This window comes from Elephantulus edwardii, unplaced genomic scaffold (assembly GCF_000299155.1).
Source record: "Elephantulus edwardii isolate Elephantulus edwardi_28Jun2011 unplaced genomic scaffold, EleEdw1.0 scaffold00128, whole genome shotgun sequence".
Taxonomy (NCBI): domain Eukaryota; kingdom Metazoa; phylum Chordata; class Mammalia; order Macroscelidea; family Macroscelididae; genus Elephantulus; species Elephantulus edwardii.
Window position 1 is genome coordinate 8,001,647 of NW_006399878.1, and position 5,934 is coordinate 8,007,580.

Genomic DNA, 5,934 nt, shown 5'->3' on the forward strand with positions numbered 1-5,934 from the left:
TTTAATATTTTCATAAAATAATATGTTAATATTGTAATATTTGATATGCTGTGTTTATTACTATTTTGGATTCTGAAAACCTTGTATTGATATTATTCTCTGATTTAGATTAAATAAGTAATGCATCAACATATGTTTGAATGTCTGGCTTTCTTACATGATTAAATTTAAATAATGATAAGGAAATAGAAATTGGTTTTTCAATTCCTTCTGTAAGTCAATATGTGTGTGCACATATATTCATTTCTCTCCCATCATCTCTATCAAATAAATATTAGCTAAGGTATCTACTGAGTATTTTATACAATTTACACTCTTAAACAATATTTAAAACATGAAAAGTGGTACATAGAAAGTATAAAATTATTTAGTACAGAAGAAGATCAGACTAAATTACAGGCAAGAAACTTAGAAAATTCATCCTACTGGCAAGTTCAGAGACACCAACGATGATTTATGTTTAAGGCCACAGAGACCAATTTGTAGTGGCAAAAAGCTGTGCGACAATCCCAAAGGCATGTGGTTCAAACTCACCCGATGCTCTGCAGGAAGATAAGCAATCTCCTCCACTGATATTTAATACCTCTGAAAACCAGTTGGAGGATCAGCTACGAGTCAGTTCTTACTGGATGTCAAAAACACCAACAGCATCGATTGCCACCTAGCAAATCGAAGAATCTGTCCTCCCAGCTGGGTCAATAGTGGGGGTATAACCCATATAAACCAGTATTTTCTTGGGAAACTTAAACCTATGTTTTCTTCATCTATGGACCAAGTAAGAGAGAGCTCCTGGATTTCAAAGTTTTAAAGAATAACCTTTAAGGCTTACTCTTTAATACTTCGTATTTTTATGGGACAAAGATTGGCAACCTCTTCTCATAAAATTGCCTCTAAAAATTCTTTAGACAGTCTGCAGTTTGAATCCAGGGTTTGTAACAACAGCAACAACAAAGAATAGACTGGTGGCAGTTGGGGTTATCCCCAGGAAAATCCTAAAACCTACTGTATTGATTAGACTCTATATTCACCGCTTCATATTGCAAGTGCTTTCTTGTCCTTTCCACATCTCCCCTCATTATTGCTTGTCTGCTTGTAACTAAGGAGCTCTACAAAGCACAGGCATGGGAGGTGGGGATGTGTTATATCAGTCAGACAGGAAGACTGGTTAGAGAAAACCAGAAGCAGATTCACTTAACTTTTGAAGAAATTCTTCATGTGCACTTCACAGCTCAGTTAATTCTTTATGGTACAGTGACTGTGTGTATTCTTTCTTTCTTCTTTGGATGCTTCCTAGATCATTCAGCAATCTGCCCACAGCATCTATTCACTATTTCAATGTAAGGCTTGAATTTGTTCATCTTTTCCCTCAGCTTGAGAAATACTGATTGAGCTCCACCCTTTTGGTTTTCTTTGCACATTTCACCGTAATACTTTGCTTTGTCTTTCCAAGCTGCCCTTTGAAATCTCCTGTTCAACTTTTGTTTGGCTTCTCAGTCTTCTATTAAGTTCCTTCTGACATCCATCTCAGTCTTTCCTTCCTCCTCTCTCTTTGTAATGACCTTTTGTTTTGGTCTTCATTCATTAGTGTTTAATGCCTCAAATCTGTTAAATTCAGGTTAACAGACTCAAGGTCATAGTTTAGATTTTGTGGATTTATTTTCATTTTCTTTAGCTTCAATTTTAATTTGCATGTGTAGTTGATGGTCTCTTCCACAATGAGCACCTGGCCTGGTTTTCACAGCCAATATTGAGATTCTCCAACTGTTCTTCCCACAAATGTAATCTGTCTGATCCCTGTGTAGTCCAGTAGGTGAGATCCATGTATATGGTCTCCGTTTATGCTTTTTAATAAAAGGTATTTGATATGGATTATATTAATTTGTATTTAGTATATAAAATTCTATTATTCTATCTGCAGTCTCAGTTATGTAACCAAACTTGTATTTTCCAACTACTTGTCTTTTTTTTGTTCTCAACTTTTGCAATTCAGTCACCAGTTATTATTACTGGATCTTGGTTGCATGTTCAATGGATTTCAGACTGCAAAATTTAGGAGGAATCTTCTTTTTTACTCTTTTTAATTCTTCAATTCGGAAAGAATTGGTAAAAAATAAGGGCTCAGGAATTGATGGAATACTAATTGTTATATTTCAGTAAGCATATGCAGCCTTGGAGGGGCTCTACAAGTTGGGCCCAGAAATGTGTTGAGCTTGGCCAACTGACCAGAAAAAAGACATATTTATTTCTATTACACCAAAAAGGAGAGTCAACAGAATGTAGAAATTATCACATGATATTATTAATATCGCATGCAAACAAAATTTTGCTGAAGGTTACCCCAAAATAACCAAAATGTAGTGGAGTGGACTTTGAGGGAGGGATTGAATAACAATGAAAGAACTTTTTTCTTTTACTTTTCAAAAGGAAAAGCATAATAGGAGGGGAGGAATGGACAGAGAGAAAAGTGCAACAATGAATGAATGAATGGAAATCCAAAACAAAAAAAATAGAAATAGGAATGCTATACTCTCTGACTTAGAAAGCTTTCAAAGAACCCTGGTTGCACAAATCAATAAATAGAAAATATTTTTTTAAAATGACTGGAACAGTATCTCAGCAGAGAACAGCCTGAAATGCAAGCTGGTTTTAGAAGAGGCTGTTTTACTAGTGATAACATTACTAATACAATATTAATCTAGGTTGAAAGCAAAGAGTACCAGAGGGATGTCTTTTTGTGTTTCAAGGATGTCAATATGTTTCATTGACTATTGAAAGGCATTTGATGTGTGAATCACAACAAATTTTGGCTAACATTGAGAAGAATGGGAATCCCAGAAAACTTGATTTTGTTCATGTGAAACTAAGATCTAGACCAAGAAACTATTGTCTGAACAGACCAAGGGAACACTGCATGGTTCAAAATCAAGAAAGGAATGTTTCAGGGAAGTACGTTTCCTCAATACTTTTCAATCTACATTCTGAATAGATTATTTGAGAGGCTGAACTTTATGAAGTAGAATTTTTCATCAGGATTGGAGGAAGACTTATCAACAACCTGTGTTAAAATAGATGCTACGATCTTGCTCCCTAAAACTGAGGAGGACTTGAAGCATTTGCTGCAGAAATTAAGGCCTGCAACCTTCAATATTATTGCATCTCAATGTCAAGAAAACAAAAATCCTCACCACTGTGCCAATAGGCAGTATAATAAGTGGAGAAAAGATAGAAGTTGTTAAAGATTTCATCTAGCTCATCAGTCAGTAAATCAAAAGGTGAGTTTCACTGGGAATATCCAATCTTAAATACCTCTCCAGCATTGCTAAAGAGTAATGATGTCAGTCTAGAGACTAGAGTGTGCCTGATCCAGGCCATTGTCTTCTCAATTGCTTGTTATGCATCTGAGACCTGGGCAATGACTGAGAATGGAAGAAATAATGATGTGTTTAAGCTATGGTGCTGGAGAAGAATAATAAATATGCCATGTATTTCCAAGACAAGTTTTGTATTGAGAGCTTGATCTTGGAGTTAAAAGATTTTGTAGCTCCATCTCACATACTTTGGATATGTTGTTATCCAGGAGGACCAATCCTGGAGAAAGATATCATGTTTCAAAGGATAGAGGCTTAGTGAAGGAGAGAAAAACCGTGGATGAAATGCATTGACACAGAGGTCACATGCGTCAGAGATGGTGAGGTTCGCTCAGGATCGCGCAATATTCAGAGCCATTGCTTATAGGATCATTGAGTTATCGTCAACTTGAAAGCACAAAATAACAATAATAAACTTTCATTTAGGGAGGTTTGGGTGGCCTAAAGGTAAGAATCTGAGCTGCAATGCCAAAGACTCCTTGCTTAGGACCACTAGCTGCTTCATAGTAGAAGGATGGACTATCTCCTTCTGTGTGATTTATGCCCTCTGAAAACCAACTGGAAAGATAGCTATGGGTGAATTAAGACTTGAAGGCACACAACAACAACAACAACAACAAAAACCTTTTGGTTAGCAGTTATTAATCACTATGTCCAAAGGGCCCTTTTATAGATTTATTATTATCAATGGAAACGACTGCTCTTCTTTGCACTTTTAAAAGATTATTTTCATAAATTAATCATCAAACTATTGCTGTTGATGTGGCCATTGAGTCCGAACTGACCCATAGCTGATCCTCTGACCGGTTTTCAGAGGCAGTTATTAACAGAGGAGGAGATTGTCTATCCTTTTCCACAAAGCATCTGGAGGATTTGACCTGTGTGCCTTCGGGATTATAACCTAGCTTCTTACCACTAGGCCACCAGAGCTCCCTACACAGAGGAAAATTACTCTATCCTGAAAATATTTTAGGTTTCAGTCATCTTTTAATGTTAGCGGTATCTTCAGTCAATAATTTTTCATTAATTATTTTTAAGTTAAATTTATATTTTTCTTTAGAAAGGAAAATAAATACTAAGGATATGAGATTTGTGGCGACCTATAAATGAGAAATTATTCTGAATCAATCTTCATGCACATGCTTTGACACGAGGAGAAAATATTTGAAATATCAGAAAATGGGACCATACTATCTCCAGGTGTTTAAAAAAATGAAATTGGAGAATATTTTTAAGTTTCTCTCATTTGGAGTAATGTTCATAGGGGTGCTTTGAATAGTAATTGACATTATGGCATAAAACAGCACTAGTGAGTTCACAGTAATAATATGTTCAAATTGCATTTTACTGATTTTTATATTAATTCTGAGAGTTCTTTAGAAAGTTAACCATCAAGAAGTTCTCCAGACTTCTTAGAGTTTATCATTCAACTTCATCTGATGTTAACTAAAAAGTCTTTCATTGTTCTCCACACCATCATCTCCAACATGTAAGAGATCAATCGTTAAAGTGATATCTCACTGATGTCACTTATCCCCATGTCCCACGTTGACTGCTTTTGTGCCAGGGGATCTACTCATCGTTTTATTGCATGAGTCATTTTTTTTTTTCTTTTTCTCAAGAGTCAGTTTTGACTCATCACAATCCGATGCACAAATCAAAACCTTGCCATCTCCTGAGTCATCTTCACACTCTCCTGTACTCAAGCCCAACTCTTGTCATTGTGTCGGTCTATCCCCTTGAGGTTCTTTCTTCCATTCACTGACCCTTCATTTTTCCGAGGATCATGCCCTTCTCCAGAGACTGATCCTACTTGTTGGCAAAAGTAAAGTAGGTGAGACCAAGTCTCATCATCCTTACCTGCAAGGGGCACTCTGGAGGAAGTGAAGAAGAGCTACTACTACCAGGTAATCCCAATTTCTATAACTGTATAGCAAATCATGTTGTTGTTGTTATGTGCCATTGAGTCACTTGCGACTTGTAGCGACCCTATGTACAACAACCCTAAACTCTGCTCTGCTCTGTACCAATCTCATTGTCTCCAAAACACTCATCCCGATTACCCCAGTCACCAAATCAATCTATCTCCTAGAGGGCCTTCCCCTCCTGGGCCTGCCCTCACTCTCCCAAGCATGATGTCCTTCTCCAAGGACCGGTCTTTCCTTACAAAATGACCAAAGTATTTCAGACAAAGCCTCAGAATCATGTTACCCTCAATACTCTTCTCCAGCACCACAGCTCAAAGGCATCAATTCTCCTTCTGTCCTCCTTAGTCATTGTTCAACTCTCTGACACATAACAAATGATCACAAAGTCCATGGCCTGTATCAGATGCACCTTACTCTCCAGAGACACACCGTTGCTCTTCAGTACTTTAGAGAGGTCCCTAACAGCAAACTTTCCCATGGCAATACATCTTTTAATTTCCTGGCTGCTGGTGCCAAGAGTGTTGATTGTGGAGCCAAGCAGACTAAAGTGTGAACAATCTCTATCTCTCCACCATCCATAATGATGCTGCCAATTGGCCCAGTGGTGAGAATCTTTGTCTTCTTGACATTGAGCCTCA

The 5,934-nt window shown here is 37.2% G+C and overlaps 1 protein-coding gene across 1 annotated transcript in view; it reads left to right on the plus strand.

The window, feature by feature from the left end:
* The window catches only part of SGCZ (sarcoglycan, zeta), a 755,475-nt gene that overhangs the window by 409,409 nt on the left and 340,132 nt on the right, over positions 1–5,934 (plus strand). The gene's annotated exons all lie outside the window — the stretch shown is intronic.